The sequence below is a fragment of the Carassius carassius genome, chromosome 49 (genome assembly GCF_963082965.1).
Source record: "Carassius carassius chromosome 49, fCarCar2.1, whole genome shotgun sequence".
Classification (NCBI taxonomy): domain Eukaryota; kingdom Metazoa; phylum Chordata; class Actinopteri; order Cypriniformes; family Cyprinidae; genus Carassius; species Carassius carassius.
In genome coordinates this window covers 4,890,801-4,911,280 of record NC_081803.1, presented here as the reverse complement: position 1 = coordinate 4,911,280, position 20,480 = coordinate 4,890,801, and the positions used below count along the sequence as shown (strand labels likewise).

General features: G+C 36.4%; 1 pseudogene; it reads right to left on the bottom strand.

Annotated features, from left to right (window-relative positions):
- Nucleotides 1-204: 204 nt before the first annotated feature.
- On the bottom strand, nucleotides 205-19,353 carry LOC132132340 (solute carrier family 35 member E4-like; annotated as a pseudogene).
- Nucleotides 19,354-20,480: the final 1,127 nt, after the last annotated feature.

Genomic DNA, 20,480 nt, shown 5'->3' with positions numbered 1-20,480 from the left:
TATGTGCGCAGACAGACTTTTCTAATCGCACATGCTCTGTACACAGTCAACTCACAGGTGAGTCTTAAATCAGTTTGCACTAATTAGTTTGTCCACAAGGTGGCAACTTTAAAAAAAAAAAAAATTAGTACATCAAGTTAAACTAAAATGAGAAATGTTGTCTCTGCAACTAGCTAAAATAATATGAGAATAAAACTTTAATGATATTTTACTTCATTTATCATTTATTTAATATTTTTATGGTTCTAGTTTCAGTTTTAATTAACTATAGTAACTCTGGTCCAAGCTTCTCTTTTTCATCTAAAGAAAGTGGTTGTTTCATTTTGTGCTCCATAACAAGAAAACACTTCTGGTGTTTGGCTATAGACAGCAGCACTGCAGCTCACTAGGTTTTGGAACTCAGGCTTCAGTCTGATTTCTCATGAACCTGATTATCTGTCCTCTCTTTAGTTTCTTGTGCTGCTTCTGCAGATAATTCTTCTTCTGAACAAGGTTCCGGAGTCTCTGATATGCTCGAGTCAATCTTCTTAACACAAGCCACGTCCTCTCCACTGCCACCAGTTGGTGTCCTGTCTCTCCGTGCGTCGATGTAAGCTACGATGATCTCTGAGTTCTGGTAGATGATCATGCCTGAGAGGGTGAGAGCAGCTCCAGCACAGCTAAGAGCCGTCAGCTCGTGCCCAAACAGCAGCTGGGACAGCAGCAGGTTCCCCACCACATTCAGGTTGCCCAGGATGTGCAGCGTGACAGCAGAGGTCAGGGTAATGACACAGCAGCTGGCCAGGTTGTAAAGCACTGAGCCCAGGCAGCTGAGCAAGATGAAACCCCAGAGGTGGTGGTCATACTGGAAAGGGGACTGCAGCGCGGCCCAGTTCTCCAGAGCCAGGGCGGCTACAGCCAGGATGCAGAAGCTGGGGATGGACATCAGATACAGTAGGAAGACAGAGTTGATCTTCTCCTCCTGGAGCAAGATGCCTGATAATAATACATATACAAAAGAAAGAATGTTTCAGTTGAGCTATTATACCTCTATATGTAGTTGCTCAGCACTGACACATTTTGTGGCCATTTGGATAGTCATTTACCAAAGCACATGCTGAGCTATGGTGCGATGTATACAGTAGACAACCTTCACCTCTGCTGCAATGGTCACAGCTAAAATAGGCCACTGAAACATAAAACCTACAGATGACCTACATAAGCCTACATGGAGTATCTCTCCATATATATATATATATATATATATATATATATATATATATATATATATATATATATATATATATATATATGTGTGTGTGTGACCCTGGACCACAAAACCAGTCTTAAGTCACTGGAGAATATTTTTAGCAATAGCCACAAAAACATTGTATTGGTCAAAATTATAGATTTTCATTTTATGCCAAAAATCTGTAGGATATTAAGTAAAGATCATGTTCCATGAAGATATTTTGTATCTTCCAGATTCAATTTCGAGAAATTAACCCTTATGACTGAATTTGTGGTCCATTGTCACACACACACACATATACATGTGTGTATATATATATATATATATATATATATATATATATATACCAGGGGCGAGGCTACATAATCCCACTCAATCCCACTCAAATTGACGGCTGGCCCACCCAATCAGAACAGACAAAAAAAAAAAAAAAAAAGGAAAAAAAATGTGGGAAGGCAGAAAAAAAATATGCATATGTGACATACTGATCACTTAAACACAGTTTCATAAAAAAAAAAAAAAAAAAAATACTGTAGAGCGAAACCCTTTTCATATAATTGCCTTACTGCAACAGCCAGTACTGTTTAGCCAATCGCGTATTGTTGGGGGGTGGGAAGATGAGTTTACGTCTGCTAGTGAAGTAAACTTTTAACACGCATGACACAAGATGAGCATGTCTAAACAGACATATTTAATTAAATATATATATATATATATATATATATATATATATATATATTAAAAAAACGAGAATAGAACCTGAAACATCAACATCAACCCATCAACATACCAGCTGATTTATCCACACTTGATGAACCACCTGCTCTGCCCCATTACGGAGTAATATTGCATTTACGCCAGTTTTCGCGCAAATAAACGGCAAGTCTAGACATTTTGCTGCTAAGTGGTACACAAAGTTCCACTTTTCTAGAGTTATAAAAGACGATGCCGTGTTCTGCAAGATTTGTCGACATTTAAATGACACTATGTTTGAGGATTTGTACCGTGATTGGAAACACGTCACGCAGGCTTGTGAGTGGCACCAAATGAGTAACGTAAGCAGGGGCGTAGATTACGCGGGGGGACCTTTCTTTTACTGTCTATGGGGGGGACGTGTCCCCCACACTTTTAATATCATGGAAATTCGTCCCCCGCACCTTTTCAGTCAAATTTGTTCGCATAGAGATTTTCAAGAGCTGGTATGCATAAATATACATTTAAAAAATGTACTCAGCTGTTTTAAATATTCAGCATATTAGAATGATTTCTGAAGGATGTGACACTGAAAACTGGAGTAATGATGCTGAAAATTCACCTTTGATCACAGGAAAAATTTAATTTTAAAATATATTCGAATAGAAAAGGTATTTTAAATAGTAAAAATATTTCACAATATTACCTTTTTTTTAGCTGTACTTTGGATCGAATAAATGCAGGCTTGGTGAGCAGATGAGACTTCTAAAAAACCTTAAACATCTTAGTCTTCAAAAACTGTTGACTGGTAGGCTATATAGATTAAAGAAATGTTATATTGTAATGTTTTATATCATATTGTAATCTTGCTACAGTGGTCTTATATTTGTCTTCCTTGTAATAGGCATTGTAGCTGCTTGTTATAAATGTATTTAGTTGTATATTCATGAATTTGTTGGCTAACAATCAATCACATTTAACTTATTTATTATTTTCTGTATTTTTACTGTTCATTGTATATGAATTGCACTATTTAAACATTATCTAAATTTCAAAATAAAATTTCAATCACGACATTAAATCATTATTATTATTATTATTATTAATATTATTATTATTATTATAGTGATAATCACACCCTGACCAAGGCTATATATATTTGCCTTATTTTTTTTTTTTTTACATTATTATTAGTAGCAGAGGTAGCAGTAGTTCATGGTTTCCTAATATTGACCAGTCATTGCTGTACTGTACACATCGAACAAACAACGCTGACTTTGTTAAAAACAAGGCACTGCCCATTTAGATTGCATGCAAACTGCAGGATATGTTATGTAATTCTACAATGACTAAATAATTTTCTTTGACACACATAGCATTGAATAACATGGCTGCGGCTGTATCTGACAAGATATATAGTCATAAAAACACTAACAGTGTACAAAACAGACAGACTCTTTGATGTTCTCAGGGCCAGTCACCCACATAACCACTCTTGGGAGGAGGTCACTTAAACTAATGGAGCTCAACTGACTCTCATTTTAAGAAATCAAAAACAGTTACGGGTCTAATCCCTATCCGTTAGTGTGAGGTCATTTGTTATTTGGGAAATCAGGTTAGAACAGCAGCAGCAGCGCTAACGGGCGAGTGTCAGGAACGGGATTTGGCCAGCTGTTGGCAGACTGGACGTTCTCCTTTCGGATTCAGACACACACTAGGAACGTACATACATAACGACCGGGAGATTGTGAACTACACAAATGGAGAGACAAATAATAGGCTTTGCTCTCAGGAACATTTGGTTAAGAATATTTTCACGTCACTAAAACAGCCGGTGGCTTTCTGAATGATGATTAAGTTATATACAGATTCAAATTCCTTTTTAAAACTTTGTACATGTTTTATTGTCAAAGAGATCAGAAAAACGCTCTGCAGCTATGAGAAATTGCATTATAGGCATCCGACTTTTAGGTGATTCACTCAACATGATTCAAAAAGCGTTAGAGAATCTCTTGACTTGTTTAGGAATCTAAACTTCAACTCCTTAATTTGACTTTTATTCATTTCTATGGCATTACTTTGACTTTTCCCGTTCGTGGTCACGGAATATTTTTTTTTTCTTTTACAAAAAATTTATAAAAATATTAAATATAATAAATGAATAAGGGATTCTACAAAAAGCGGTTTATATCCAATGAAATATTTTGAAGCTGAACATGAGAATTAATCTATCAATTACTTTGACATTTACAGTTAAAATTCCCAATTATTTCCATGTTTTCCCATGACTGTGAAAACCCTGAATCTATATGGCTAAATCATTCCTGTCCTATTGGCAGGAGGTAAGCACCAGACTCCAGACTCTCAAAAACAATGTAACAGTATTTACTGCAAAAATAAAACAAACAAAAAAACACTCGTAGTGTACGGTGCCCGGGAAATGCCATGGTCAGTTCACTCAGTTTTGTTGTGGCCATGACATAACTCGTGGGAACGTGATAATATTCTATGTTAATATTATTATTATTATTATTCTATTATTATTGGTTTTATTTTATATTCATTAATTAATTTCGATCTCTTTACTTAACGTTCGAACATTTTTGTAAATAATAGCCTACTGTAAATGCTGGACATGCCAATAAAGCTTTGATTATGCCAACACATATTTCATTTTATTGGCTAATTAATAGACCATAATTATAAATACTATAGTGTTTCATTGAGAAATAATTCACATAGTTTAATTTGTAAATGTAAACAACACATTTATCATCACATCACGTCAAAACTTATGAAAAAATGATACAGATACATCTCAATAAATTAGAATGTCGTTGAAAAGTTCATTTATTTCAGTAATTCAACTCAAATTGTGAAACTGATGTATTAAATAAATTCAGTGCACACAGACTGAAGTAGATTAAGTCTTTGGTTCTTTTAATTATGATTTTGGCTCACATTTAACAAAAAACCACCAATTCACTATCTCAACAAATTAGAATATGGTGACACGCCAATCAGCAAATCAACTCAAAACACCTGCAAAGGTTTCCTGAGCCTTCAAAATGGTCTCTTAGTTTGGTTCGCTAGGCTACACAATCATGGGGAAGACTGCTGATCTGACAGTTGTCCACAAGACAATCATTGACACTCTTCACAAGGAGGGTAAGACACAAACATTTATTGCCAAAGAAGCTGGCTGTTCACAGAGTGCTGTATCCAAGCATGTTAACAGAAAGTTGAGTGGAAGGAAAAAGTGTGGAAGAAAAAGATGCACAACAAACCGAGAGAACCACAGCCTTAAAGGTGCATCTCAATAAATTTGATTGTCGAGGAAAAGTTCATTTATTTCAGTAATAAAAATTAAAATTGTGAAACACCATAGATTCTCTCTGGGGTTCAGGTCTGGTGAGTTTGCTGGCCAGTCAAGCACACCAACACAATGGTCATTTAACCAACTTTTGGTGCTTTGACAGTGTGGGCAGGTGCCAAATCCCGCTTGAAAATGAAATCAGCATCTTCAAAAAGCTGGTCAGCAGAAGGAAGCATAAAGTGCTCCAAGATTACTTGGTAAATGGGTGCAGTGACTTTGGTTTTAAAAAAACACAATGGACCAACACCAGCAGATGACATTGTACCCCAAATCATCACAGACTGTGCAAACTTAACACTGGACTTCAAGCAACTTGGGCTATGAGCTTCTCCACCCTTCCTCCAGACTCTAGGTCTTTGGTTTCCAAATGAAATACAAAACTTGCTCTCATCTGAAAAAAGGACCAATGGCAAAAGTCCATTTCTTCTTCTCCTTAGCCAAGATAAGATGCCTCTGATGTTGTCTGTGGTACAAGAGTGGCTTCACAAGAGGAATACGACAACTGTAGCCAAATCCCTTGACACTTCTGTGTGTGGTGGCTCTTGATGCCTTGACGCCATGGGCGGCGCTAGGGGTGGGCTAAGGGTGCTGGAGCCCCGAATGTTTTTAGTAAAGCCCCGAATGTTTTTATTACCACCATGCCATCAATGAGTTTTCATGCCCAATCAAGTAAATTATTTATATTTAAATAAATAAATAAATATCTCTCGACTCTCACGTCTACAGTGTCTGTCAATTTACGCGTTGTCATTCACACCCGACAAAAACTGCCCACTGACATGGAAACTGGCCAACCATCGATGAGCGTCTGTACGATCCAGCCAATGAAATGAGATCTTTTGGAGGCAGGCAGTTTGTTGGCGTGTAGTATTTTACTAGATCAATTTATTTGAAAATTTAAATGGATATTTCAAAATTCTTAAAAAAAAAAAAAGGAAGTAAAACACCACCAGCCAACACTTGAACGCCAAGATACAAAAGCTTCAGGTATCTGTAACTTTTAATCATAGTATTACATTTCTTTTTCGGTTTTAAATTGGTTCTGATTTAACGTTACATTTTGAACATCTAACAATTAACGGTTGCGCAGCACAGAACACACACACACACACACACACACACACACACACAGAGCAGTTATAATGTTTGCTTAGCACGGTCTGTGGCAGACTTTTCTGTCAGGACAACAATTCAATAAACAAGATAATAAAAAAAACATATTTCGCAAAGGAAATGGTTCCAAACAAAGCATGTTGTTGAGCTCTGCAGCAACACACAGCGGTGTTTTCTGAATAAATTTGCTTGAGTAACTTTTAGCGTAATTTTTTTCTGAATGAATCATCCGTTTCAAACGAATTCATTGATTAAATGACTGACCAGTGTTGCCAGATTGGAAATGTCCAAGTATCGTACCAGAAGTTCAAAATTATCGTATTTGGAAGAAAATTATCGTACATGAGTCAAAAGAGTAATTTATCTATTCTAAACCAACAACATTTTGACATGACCTGCAAATTACCACAATAGATAACAAGGCTTATTGTTGGACAGAAGCAGTGAGACAAAATACTATCCCATTATTTTCAGTGACTGTCTGCGTCACGGTGCATATTAAAATATATTAAAATTATTTTTAACACTTGCTTTGTCGCGTCCAGTGAAGAAGGAATTTAGTTGTTGCTACGTGGTGCAGTAAATCCACATCTGAGCTGCTGTCATCGAAATCCTGCGTGTTGCCAGATGTTGAAGGGGTTCTTGCTGTCATGGACCGCAACTAGTGATCATTGACTTTAAAACAGGGCACTCTCCTGCATTCTTAACACACCCTCAGGTGCACACGAACGCATTTAGAGTGTCTGTAATGAGCCGATTTCGCGTATGAGTAAAGTAGCCCTATGACTGCAACTACCATCATTTAAATTTCCATAAAATTCTAAAATTATCGTACATTACGGGATTTTTTTATTATTATTGATCATACATCGTGCAGAGGTAAACATTATCGTACAAATACGATAATTATCGTACGTCTGGCAACACTGTGACTGACCGACTCACTCATTAAGGCAGTGGCATGCCGCCACCTAGTGGCAAAGTACCATTCTAATTTTTTTCATAATTTCATATTTCTGTATTCCAAATTTTATATTTGATACAGAAAACAACACAGAGAGAAAGTGTTTTGACCAGTATATCTTTGTAGAGTAAGAGTATGTCAGTGCACTGCTTAATGTTTGCTTCTTATCCCTGTTCTACCAGGACGAGTGTAGCCAGTCAGGCTTGATTGGAAAAGAAAAGAAAACAGAGACAAAGACAAAAAAAAAGTGAAATAGAGACACAACATCAGCATATGTGTCAGGATACAAGGGATAAACTTTAAATAAAATGTTTTAAATTTGTTTTTGTTTTAATTGTTTTTGTATATTTTAAACAAGGTAAATCTTTCTGATTTATTAAAATAAAAAGTCACATACATGGATTTTTCTGGGCTAAGCCCCGGATCTCCACTCACCCTAGAACCACCCCTGCTTGACGCATTTCTTAATTCAAAACAAAATCTTAATGAATAAATCACTGATAATCCCAGGTTGCTATCAGGGATGGAAATTAACTTTTTTGTCCACTGGCCACTGTGGCCAAAAAAAGAGCATGTTTTTAGTGAGCAGCCACTTTCTTGTTTTTAACTGACAATGTGTAACTGCACGTGAAAATTAATACTACAAGATCTACAATACTTAAGCAGTTTATTTAATCTTGAGTCTCAATGAAATACTGACATTTTCTCTTTCAGTGATGCTCAAAAATGCTGCCTATCTAGGCAGCTTACTAGGTTTTGAAACAGCCGACTCTTGCTGAAGTAGCTCATTCTCTCAACTCCATAGCCCAACCGATGATACACTGCACTCAACTTTAATGCACAGAATTTTTTTTAAAAATATTTTTAATATTCTAAACAGTTTTCGTACACATTAATAATGTTGTATTTAATTCCAAAGCAAAGGATTCATCAGTATTTGTATATGTAAGTGTGTTTTTTTTTATTTTTTTTATTTATTTATTTATTTTTTGGTTGAGGGAACACGTGGGGAAAAGTCCCCTGTTCAACACTGTATCACTGAAAGAAATCTCGGCTCGCAAACTTTTACACCATCGACAAACGAACGCACATCGTTTTTAATATATCGTTTTTACGCGTCTTGTCACTCCAGAGCTGTCAAACATGTGTAGTGATACAATGTTGTTTCTACATAACAACTTAAAAACCTCTACGGACACCTTGGCAATTGAATCGCCATTGGCTAGTAATTATTTTAGTTTACTCGCAAGTCAGTCAAGCTTTATAATAATCAAGTATCATTTAAGAATAGAACTTAGAAGTAATTAGTAATTAGAAGTAAACTTGATAACCATGTTTGAATGCTTATTAGTCGTTTAAACTGAACATTTTAACTGGACTGGTGGTGGTGCTGTTTTGGTCATTCAGTGTTTCTGTAAAAAAAAAAAAAAATTGGGGGAAAAAAAACCTTACAAAAATACTGATAATACTGGATTCATGAATATTAATTAGGTTTTGTGTGTTCGCTCGAACTGATTTGCTGAAATCAAAACAGGGACGATAATAAGTGAGCGCCAGCCAATGAGATTGCCGTTCGCGCATTAACTCCACCCACTACCGGAAAACCCGGCTGTTCTTGAAAGCTGAAGTCTTCCATAGGAACGCTGTTATTTTGACAGGAAAATACAACAAATAATATTGTTTAAATGTAACACGTCAATCCCCTGTCTCTCTTTCTCTATGTGAGTGTGAGAGAAAACAACGGCGATTTGTGCGCCTTAACACTAGAGTTTACGGTACATTATACAGGTGCGTTGCACATCCATTGAGAAAAAAAAAAGCACTGTAAATAACCAACTAATATATCACTCCGCCGGCGGCACTAACTTCAGCTGCAAACACTGTACTGGGAACAACGCCGCTGTTTCGAGCCCGGTTTACACTGCCTTTCTCCACGTAGCTGCTTCGGATGATATTACACTTTATTGCGTGCTGTACACACACCAGGGATTGAAATTAACTTTTTTGTCCACCGGCCGGGTGAAACAGTATGCTATTTTTATTTACCCGCCACAGTGGCCGGTAGGTGAAGCAAGTTTAACCACCACAACCACTATATTATAGATCAGTGGCCACAACACAAAATCACCCGGATTTGGTTGGTGGCGGGTGCTAATTTCCATCCCTGGTTGCTATGGTCACACAGGTTTGCGCAGAAGAGTACTCAACGCTCAACGACGTCACTCGTTGTTTGCGGAAGTAGCTAACGTTAAACATGGATGTCAACAACAGTGTAGTCAACAGCGGAGCTCTTTTTGCAATATTAAAGTTATTTTCCCAACGGAGCCAGCACAATTACAATCTTCTCGTTTTAAGAAGAAAATTACAAAGAAGGAGGAGAGCAAGGTTTTTGGCCATGGCGTTTTGTGGAGCAGTGTTAGCAACGTCGGTACAGAGAAACGTGTGGGTGCGGAGTCGCAGCCAGGAGTGGTGGGATACTGATGTGAGTGGCTTCACTAATACAGAAATTCATCAGTTTATCTTCTCGTTCCCGCCTACTTTAACACAGACGTATGACGTTTGTAGCGTATCAATGACGTACGGGTCGGATACATGTGGCCTGGCCGTTCAGACGGAGGCAGTGTTGCCAGACGTACGATAATTATCGTATTTGTACGATAATCTTTACCTCTGTACGATGTACGATCAATAATGAAAAAAATCCCGTAATGTACGATAATTTCAGAATTTTATGAAAAGTTAAATGATGACAGTTGCAGTCATAGGGCTTCTTTACTCATACACTTAATCGGCTCATTACAGACACTAAATGCGTTCGTGTGCACCTCAGGGAGGGTGGTGCCCTGCTTTAAGGCCAACGAGCACTATGTTGCGGTCCATGACAGCAAGAAATCCTTCAACATCTGGCAACACGCAGTCTTCCAATGAAAGCGGCTCAGATGTGTAGTTATGAGTTAACTGCGCCACACTGCAACAGCTAAATTCCGCGTCCAAATACACTGGACGCGACAAAGCAAATGTTAAAATCATTTTAATATGTTTTAATATGCGCCGCGACGCAGACAGTCACTGAAAATAATGGGATAGTATTTTGTTGTACTGCTTCCATCCAACCATACTTTGCAGGCCGTGTTAAAATGTAGTTGGTTTAGAATAGATAACTCTTTTGACTCGTGTACGATAATTTTCTTCCAAATACGATAATTTTGAACTTCTGGTACGATACTTGGACATTTACAATCTGGCAACACTGGACGGAGGTCGCATTTCAAAAGATCGGATACGTATCGGATTCAGGACCACATACCCAAGTGGCCTGGGTCACATTTGAAAAGATCGGATCTGTGTCGTTCAGACTGTCATGGAAAGATCAGATACAGGTCGCATAGGGGTGTGAACGTATGTGGACCGACCAATGCATCTCCCAGGCACCGTATGAGTGAACCATTCATTAAAATTGAATTGTTCAAACGAACCGGTTCGCTTAAATTGTTCTAACATTCTTAAGGCTTTATTACTTTATTGAAGAACCCCTTTCCTCTAGTGTGTATATATAATGTTTAACTTATTATTCAATGTACTCTAGAACTGTTATTTATATATATATATATATATATATATATATATATATATATATATATATATATATATATATATCATTGTGCCCTGCTTGTATATGGCAATGGCATTAATAATGATTAAAAAATAAAACGTACTTTGTTGAATGGTTTTAACGCCTCTTAACATGGTGGCGGCGAACACGAACAGGCAGCCGGTCTGGTCGAACTGGAGCTCGCCCATGATGCTGAACGACGCCCCGAGGCAGATGGGCATGGGATGGTTAAATCCTGCTCTCCAACGCCTCTGTGCCGGATCACCCTGCACTTGATCAGTCCGTAGTCCACCACGATGGCCGTCAGCATGTGGAGGGCTGACAGAAGCAGCGGGTATCTGAAATTGTACACGGCGAATATCCATTTGTTGAGGCTGGATATAGTGGTGCCCGTCACCAGCCACACGGACACAGCGAACATGAGGTGTAGCATTTCTGGAGGCTGCCTGCCCCTCTTCTTCTTCCCGGCGTCCCGGGTCTCCGAGTAGTATGAAGCTGTCCCGCACCCAGAGTCCCGCATTCTCAGACCCCTCGTTTTTCGAGACAGCGCCACCTATCAAATTGGATCGGATAAACACATGGATAAACACGTGAAGAACCGAAACACGGTGAGTATCGTCAATTTTATTCAATGATTTCTTTTTTAATCAAACTGCTTTATAGCTCATCGATACACCAACATATGAACAGTCTATTTAATATTTGTGGAGGGGAAATTGTGTCTCATTAGAGAGGAGTTTTGGAGCTTGGGTTTGCTGAGGGATATGGATTCACACGTAAGCAGTCTGCATTTGGAAAGCTATATTTGTATTTAAACATTCACTAATGAGTGACTAATTTAATTATTTATTGCAGATTGGAAACGCCTGCATGCAGCTTATTATTGAAATGGCTCGGAATATTGTATGTATATAAAATATTACAATGTAACTCTCGAAGAGTACTCTCAAAGAGTATACATGTGTCTGAATTAACCTACATTTTTGCTTGCTTTCTTTTTCCATAGGGCAAAGATATATGCATAGAGAACTTTTATGTTGTTCCTACTTGGAAGGAAACCCCAAACATTGTTACAGCATTACCGGTGAGTGTATATAGTGAGTGGGAGGTAAAAACTATAAAAAGGCATAAATTCTTATTTAAAAAATTTCATAATTTCTGAAATCAATTTTAGGAGGATGCAGATATGAAAGACTTGATAGTCTTTCCAGCATGGACAAAAGCTAATGGCCCTGACCACTACATTGTCTGTGTAAGGAATTATTTCTTACTAGATATTGAGTGTCTCATAGATATGTTGATTACAGCGTAATTGTTGTGTTTCTAAAACTAAATTTATCATCAATGCTTCTTCCAAGAACTTTAGAAATAAATCTTGTTACACCTTAACACATTATAGATTATGAGGCCACTTCGAAGGAAGATAGTCTTTTTAGACTCTCAGTATGCAGAGCACGAATCCGGCTTTGGAGATGTGGAATACAGAGCAATTTTTAGGTCCACCTATGAATTTAGACCTGCAGTTTCAGGCTCTAATTTTGGCTATGTTCCTTTAGCCATTTCTAGCTTTTGTTCTACTATACAATTAGCTTTGTTCAAAGTTTAAAGGCCATGTTCTATTGCCTTAACTCTAATTTTTGGCTATGTTCTCCTAGCCATTTCTTGCATGTTTTGGCTACGTTCATTTAGCCTGTTTTGCATGGTGTGTCTGACACTGTTCTCAGGTTACAGATGAGCTGTCATTTAAATTTGATCAGTCATATTCATGTTTTTTTGTCTACAGACAAATTGCCAACCAAATTGATCCAGGGATCTGGACAGAAATGACTGGAAAGGATTTTTCGGTGATAATTCTACTGCACAAATTATTATTTTGCATCCGTACCTTTTATCTATTATTCATTTCTAAACTGACTTTCTCATTTTCTCAATCATAGGCTTTGCCACGTCAGACAAGAGGGAATGACTGTGGTGTTTTTGTGCTGATGGTAGGGTCTTTCATTTGTTTATAAGTAAGGTCTAGTGAACAGTGTTAACAACAGCTTGTCTCCTGTATTTCAGTACACCCTCTCAATGGTCTGTGACATCGAGTTCGATTTCCAAGAGGTAAGTTAAAAAAAGGAAATTTATGTTTATTTAATTTACTTTAAGTTTATTTGGTAAAAGTAGAAAACAGTATGACCTTTAACTGGGCATTTCTTTCAGGTTGACATGCCCATGATTAGAAAATGGTGGTGCCTTGGTGCTAATGGAACGATTTCAAATTGACGGGTATGTCAAAAAGTATTGTACATTTTGGTAAAATATTATTCAGAGGTCCCATATATGAGTTAAATTTATTTAAATTAATTTACTTTTGAATATTTTTTCAATACAACATTTTATTTAGCATGAGTAACTAAACACCCTTAATAACTCTCTTAAGCGACAATTTCTTTTCTTTTCTTTTTATTATTATTCCTATAATTTTTTATTTATTATTGTTTGCAAGCTATGGGCGCAGGTTTGCCTTCTGGACAGACGAGGCAAAATGCTTATTGGAGGCAAAAACTCAACCTCTGTATAGGCTAAAAAGAAGCAGAAGCACCACACAAGATGTCCCACAGCACGTCCAAGCAGTCCAAGATCGGACAAGAACTGAAGAAGCACTGGTGGACTGCATTGTGTCTTCAAAGGGAACAGAGCGGCATTTAGTGGTACTGAAATGCTCATTTTTCACCATTTAAAGATTAGCATTCCTAAATGACTCACCCAGGGCTGTGCTCATTGTCAACTACAACATTGTCAACTGATTATCCAATATGCTCTTTAGCTATATTTTTAATGGTTATGCCAATTATTCATTGATGGCTTGTGTATATATAAAACAACACTTTTTGTTGGCCCCGCATGATGTTCTCAATGGGAAACCATCAAAGTGGTTCCCCCTAAAGCCACGTGTGCCAATCTTCATGGGCAGTGAGCAGCAGTGTGCCATTCTTTTTGAACACCTCAAAGCTCTGCTACACAATTGTAAAACTCAACTGAACTTCACAAATGAAGTGGAGTTCATTTGTAGTTTTCTTTTTCCTGAGGTAGGCCCGCACATGTTTGTCAATTGGATTGTTTCTAATATTGCCATAAGTTGAAATGTTTTATACATTAATTAATGTATTTATTTATATGGACAGGCCATCATTCATGGCCTATGTGAGCTGCAGGCATTATCCTGGCAGGAGGCTGAGGAGGTGTTCCTTCGTGGCCCTACTTATCACCCTAGGTATGCTTGTAATTTGCATATGCAAAAAAAATATTATTATTACACAATATTTTTGACAATGGCATTCATCTTTTATTTTAGTGAAGTTGAGGAATTTGACCGGGTGATTGCAAAAAGAATGAGAAAAGAAGCAACATTTGCCTCCCAGAAAGTAATTATTTTACCTTATGCATTTACATTACATTTTACATTTATTCATTTAGCAGACGCTTTTATCCAAAGCAACTTATAAATGAGGAGTTTTTTTTAATTGCAATTGAAGAAGAAAATAAAGTCACTAACACAATTCTTTCTTCCCTTTTTCTTTGCTTTGTCCTGTTTACAGCAAGATGACAGTGATTAAGGTGATCGTTAAATAAAGTACAGAATTGTTCATTATTGGTGTTTTGTCTATTATTTGAGTTTTGCTTCACATTCAAAATATCAAAAAACAGGTTTTGTAATGTTAGCATGGTATAATGTTAATTAGACCATTATATGTTGAGCTGAAAGAAAAAAAATGGAATTTGAAACATTGTACAAAAACAAACTAAAAAATTGTAGCAATGTAATGTCACATAATATTTTTCAGATGATAGTTCAATTTGTATTTGTATCGGTTGCATCAGTAATTTCCTTTCAATTACACCCACGCTCAAAAAATAAATACTGGGTAATTAGTTAGTTTGAGAACAATGATTTTTTCACCTTCTTTTACTGTCTATGATCCCCATTCCCCAGCACCACACAGACCGTGGGAAAATTTAACCAATCAGAAATCGGCTGATGTTGCGCTGCCGGTTTTGGATTGGCCGCTCCTAGTTTATTCAAAATACTGTATTAAAATGGTTAGATTTAAGCAAATGCGAAACAAATACGGTCTTTGTCGGTTAAAGAGTGGAGAGTCCCTCAAGGTGTTGTTGCTGATTACACTGCTGTCGGTGTGTTTTACACTAACCGTCACAGCAAAGGATCGCCCTGTTGTTGAGGCTTATTTCACCCGGTACCCCGTGACGGGATGTCCGAAACTGCTACGACCATCCAGCTCAGCTAAATTGACCAAAAGCTACATCAATTGTGTCAGTCTTATTGGGCTTGTAATAGCCAGCATCCCAGCTAACACAAATACGTAACTGTTACGTAACTGCCACGTTATCTGGTGACTAAACTTTCGTCGTGGCGACGTGATTAGTTACGTCGTGGCAACCGGAAAAGTGAAATTCCCAGATACGTTGCTACAACGTAACTTTGTGACGTTGCCAGTTAGTAAGCACGACGGTGTGACAACGTAACTTTGTGACGTTACCAGTTAGTAAGCACAACGTTGTGACAACGTCCTGTGCTGGTACTAAATATGTCATTTTCAAGGCGGACAGTTTGTGTCCTCATTTGCCCACACCACACCTCATTTAAAGACTATTTAAATGTGCTGAATGATGAATGCATACTCAAAATTAGGTAAATTCAGCTAATTTATTTGGAAAACAACAGTAGCTACACATTAACATTTTTTAATTATAATAATAACACCATTAATTTGTTTGAACGGGAACACTTCGAAAGGGGAACACTTCGAGGAATGAAAGACACTTGAATGGGAACACTTCGAACAGGGAACACTTCGAGGATTGAAAGACACTTGGACGGGAACACTTCGAACAGGGAACACTTCGAGGAATGAAAGACACTTGGACGGGAACACTTCGAGGAATGAAAGACACTTGAACGGGAACACTTCGAACAGGGAACACTTCGAGGAGAACAAGCGAACTACTCCAATTCTGCAGGTACTGGCAGTCGATCCTAAAGAAACAGCACAACAACAAAACAACAGGTTAGTCGTTTTCATTGTAACCTTTAAATAAGAGTTGTATTAGGCTAAAAAAAAGGGCAAAATAAGGGATATGATACTTAAACTGTCACATTATATATTATATATATATTTTTGTAAATAACGCAATTTATAAACTCTTTTGGTCCAAACGACGAAATTATGTCTTTAATTGAAGGTTACTTAGCTAAAAAAATGTTTTTTTTTTGCATTTTCACTGCAAGCTCTTATTGTTCCTTGTAGGGCATATGATAACGTCTACATAAAATTCACCCACCGTGAATTTGTCTGATAGTAGCCTACATAACTGCCTTAACCCCGCAGCAACAGTAAAACAAATCCGAAATGACTCCGAAGGAGCGATTGCTGATTGGTTGTTATTATCCGCCTCTAATTATATTCAAATATAAAATAACGTCTGTTGTAACGACTCTGCAAAATACATTTTCTCCATGAAACGTGTTTTCCCTCTTCGCAGGAAATGTTCAGTTTCTTGCTACTGCTAATTATTCAGGAATAATATACCATTTTAAAATCTTCTCAAAGACAAAGGTAAGTCTTATTTTGATCTAACTTAACCTAATCCGTGTGGGTAGGCAAACTGCAGTGATTATTTATGTCTGTTGATTAAATGTTGCATATTGTGAGGAAACTCATAGGCTTAAGGTAAATAAATTACAGAGATTTTGCTAATTAAATCGAGGAGATAATATTAGGTTTAATAATATTTAATCCTGCACATGAGCTTAGATATGGGAGCTGTCCAGGGTGATGAAAGCAGTTTGTAACTTTTTCCTAACAAAAATGCTGTGAAAATGTTGACTAGCGTGGAAATTGTGTTTTGGACTTAACTTAGCTTAAAATAAAGCTATTAAGTTCTATCTAAAACAGATGTTAACGTGGACATTTGTGGAGAAAAAAGTTTACAGACCGGTAATGTAACTATACACATTTTATGGTTGTTATCTTATGTTTGTTTTTATAGTCCTGATAAATAATATCGATTGGAAAAAGCAAAAATGAAATGCTTTTCATTTTAAGTCATGCCCTTTCCGGCGATTCAAAACGGAACAAAAAGATTTTTACACGTAGGGATAGTTCACTCAAAAATGAAAATTGTCATCATTTACTCACCCTCAAGTTGTTCCAAACCTGTATGAGTTTAAGAAAGCTTAAGAGTTTCTTTGTTTTGATAGATTTATTTGTGTTGTAAATTCAAGAAAACATTCCGTTTTGCATTTCCTTTAACATTTTCCCCCAACATTCGTTTTTATTTTTATTTTTTCTTGCACATTTAATTATTTATGTAGAATTTTGTGGATTTATTTATATATTTATTTGCGTGTTTAAATATGTATTGTTTTGCAGGTTTTGCCCTCCATTGTTTCAATCAAATCGAACCATTGTCTGATTAATATGAAATATTTTGACTTCGTTCCCCCTATTTTCCTATATTCAACATCAATACCTGAACATGTTTTTTTAGTTGGGCTGGCACATGTTTCAGTGTCTCTGCAATGTAACACTCTATGTCCTTCTCTCCCAGATCAGACTTGCATTTCATAACAGCATCTGGAACAAAACAGAAATCATGAATATTACATTGTAAGTAGCCTACCATTTAATTATGTGCTCAAATTCACTTTATCAATATAATACTATAATTTTAAGTTTGGTAAAGGTATTTCACTTACAAAAGTTATTATTAGAATTATTATTGAGGCAAGTGCAGTATTGTGAATAAGTTATGGCTCATATTTGTAACACAAATAAGTGCACAGTGATTTTATACTTTTAAATGGCTTAACATTCTGCAAAGCATCTCCATGCCATTTTTAAATGACATGAGTAAATGTTTCCAGGAATGGAAAGAAATGTTCATTCTTGACTTATTTTTTCAGACTCACGTTTAATGACTTTACACAGAGTTGTGTCAATCAGAGGCAATTTCTCCCTTTTCCCCTTCAAACTAAAGTGGCTCCACACGATATTTGTCGCTACTGCCCGCATCACTCTCCTCACACAATCCCCTGGATTTGCCCCACCAATAAGGCTGAGATGGTGAATCTGTTAAACATCATGGTTTGGCATGCAGGTTAGTACAGTCAACAAACTCATAGTCATTGTTCATTTCTCATTGTCACAATTTTGTTGTTGAATATGTAAAAGTAGAAACTTACATAATTGCTTATATTTATAAAGTAATTGTGCATATTTGCTACATAAATACATACTATAGAATTGTATCACCGATTTATAGATTTTATTTATTAGGAATGAGGAGGAATATATTGTAAAAATATATATGACTAATTAAAATAATTGAAATAATATTAATGCAACTTTCCATTGCTTGTAAATTAGTGCTAAAAACAATAATGACTTAACCATGAATGTGTTTTTGTAATTGTTAAATCATATTTAAATAAATCTATAATACACAGTTTTTTAAAAATATCATGCGCCCTGGAAATAACCAAAATACTCACCACTCTCTTTCTGAAATCAGAGTCTTTGAGACCGTGGTCAAGGGCCTCAAGCTCCTCTTTGCTCTGAGCGATATTGAGCTCCAGGATGTCTTCCGTTCTCTGATGACCCTGGCGTTTCCTCAGTAGGATGAGTATTTCTCTCTGGGTGGCTGCCAGGCTGTCTACTTTTCGTAGCAGAACCTCCAGTGTTTCTGCAATTAGACAAGTTACACACTTGGTGAGCCAAAAAGTAGCCTAATGTTAGTGTAATATATTAACTACAATAAAAACAGCATAAACCTATCTAATAGGAGGAAAAATTAACTTTACACCATAATTCACTTAAAGCACTATCTAACGGAAGAACTCCGTATCAAAATGTACTCTTTTTCTTTTTAGAATTTACATTCGATGCATGTGTTTCTTAGGCCTATAAAAAGTACCTTTAAGTTCACTCTTCGTTGGGTCATTGGGTCGTTGGGTCCTTGTGTTGTCAGCCCTTGCAGATGTTTGTCTCTCCTCTAAAAAAGTTAAGTAATGTTATACAACAAGCACTCAACTTTTAATTATCCTGTGTGGGAAAAGTCACTCTTGTGAAATTTGATTCCTCATGATATGACTAATTTAACAATGTTATTTTGTTGCATACACAATGTTATTATCATTCTCTCATCTAACTTCTAACATCAGCTACTTTCAATTCAATCTAAAATCAATTCAAATAAAGTTTACAGATGTTGAATAAAAATTAAATTTTACCTTCAGTAATATATTCTGCCACGGACACAGAATCAAATATGGGTGATTCATCAAGATCTGCAAGCATGATAAAAACACAGTTGTCAACTTGAACCTTGAAAAACATTGAGACAAATCCACTAAATGGATGTGCCACTTTTGCCTGTGATATTTTACTATAAAAACCTGTCTTAGGCACCAATAGAATGTTTTAAGCAGTTGCAATCTAATTAAGTCATTGCCATTATGTTCTGTACAACAAGTACAACATTTATATATATGACAAATTATTCTTAAATAATTTAAAATAATACATTTATCGTGAAAATTATTAAAATGAAGTTTCTGTATAGATCATGGCAGCAGTAATTTATCCAATAATAATTTCCATTTGCATAGTTAGTTTATCAATTTGGCTATAAACCAGCACAGACAGTGTACTGTACACAAAACGCGATTAATTCTTAATGAATTCACCCCATAGAGTTAAAGCATTTATTCAATTCTACCTTTAGATAAATCATGTGATGTACTGGGATCTGAATGGTCATAGGTTGCATTCTGGGAAGACTCTTTGACTTTTTCTATTTTGAGTATACAAAGACAAAAAATAATTACATGTAATTGCAGAAAATATATTTTATGTATTCATGGGACTATACTGTTTGATGTGTTTGTACTAATGTACTTGGTTTATGTTGGGGTGGGATGGGAAGTGTAGCCTCTGTTGCTGTATCAAAGACATGTAAAATAACAAATGTTTTTCAGGGGGGGGGGGGTTTCATTTTAAACATTAATTTTAAATAATTTATTTGGTTGTTTAAAAAGAGCATACACATATACTTATACCTTTGTCTGGCCTTTTCTCAACAATTGATGGTTTTTTTTTAGGAAATGGTCCATCTAAATAGCATGAAAAATGTTAATTTACTTTAACCTGAATTTAAATTGCCATTTGTTGAATGGTATATACAATGGTACCTTGATGCTTTCTTTTTCTTGGGGTCGCCCGCAGTGTCTCATCTAAATAGATCACACATTATTAATGTGCAGTTAACAATGTATTGTTTGAAAGTTGATAATGATATGACTTTTTCTGTTTCACTATCAGAAGGTCTTATTGGACTACACAATACTCAAAGACTGAAAGTAATGCATACCATCGCTGCTGTCATCATACCGGAGAGGTTTTCTTTTTGGCCTTTTTGTGTATGT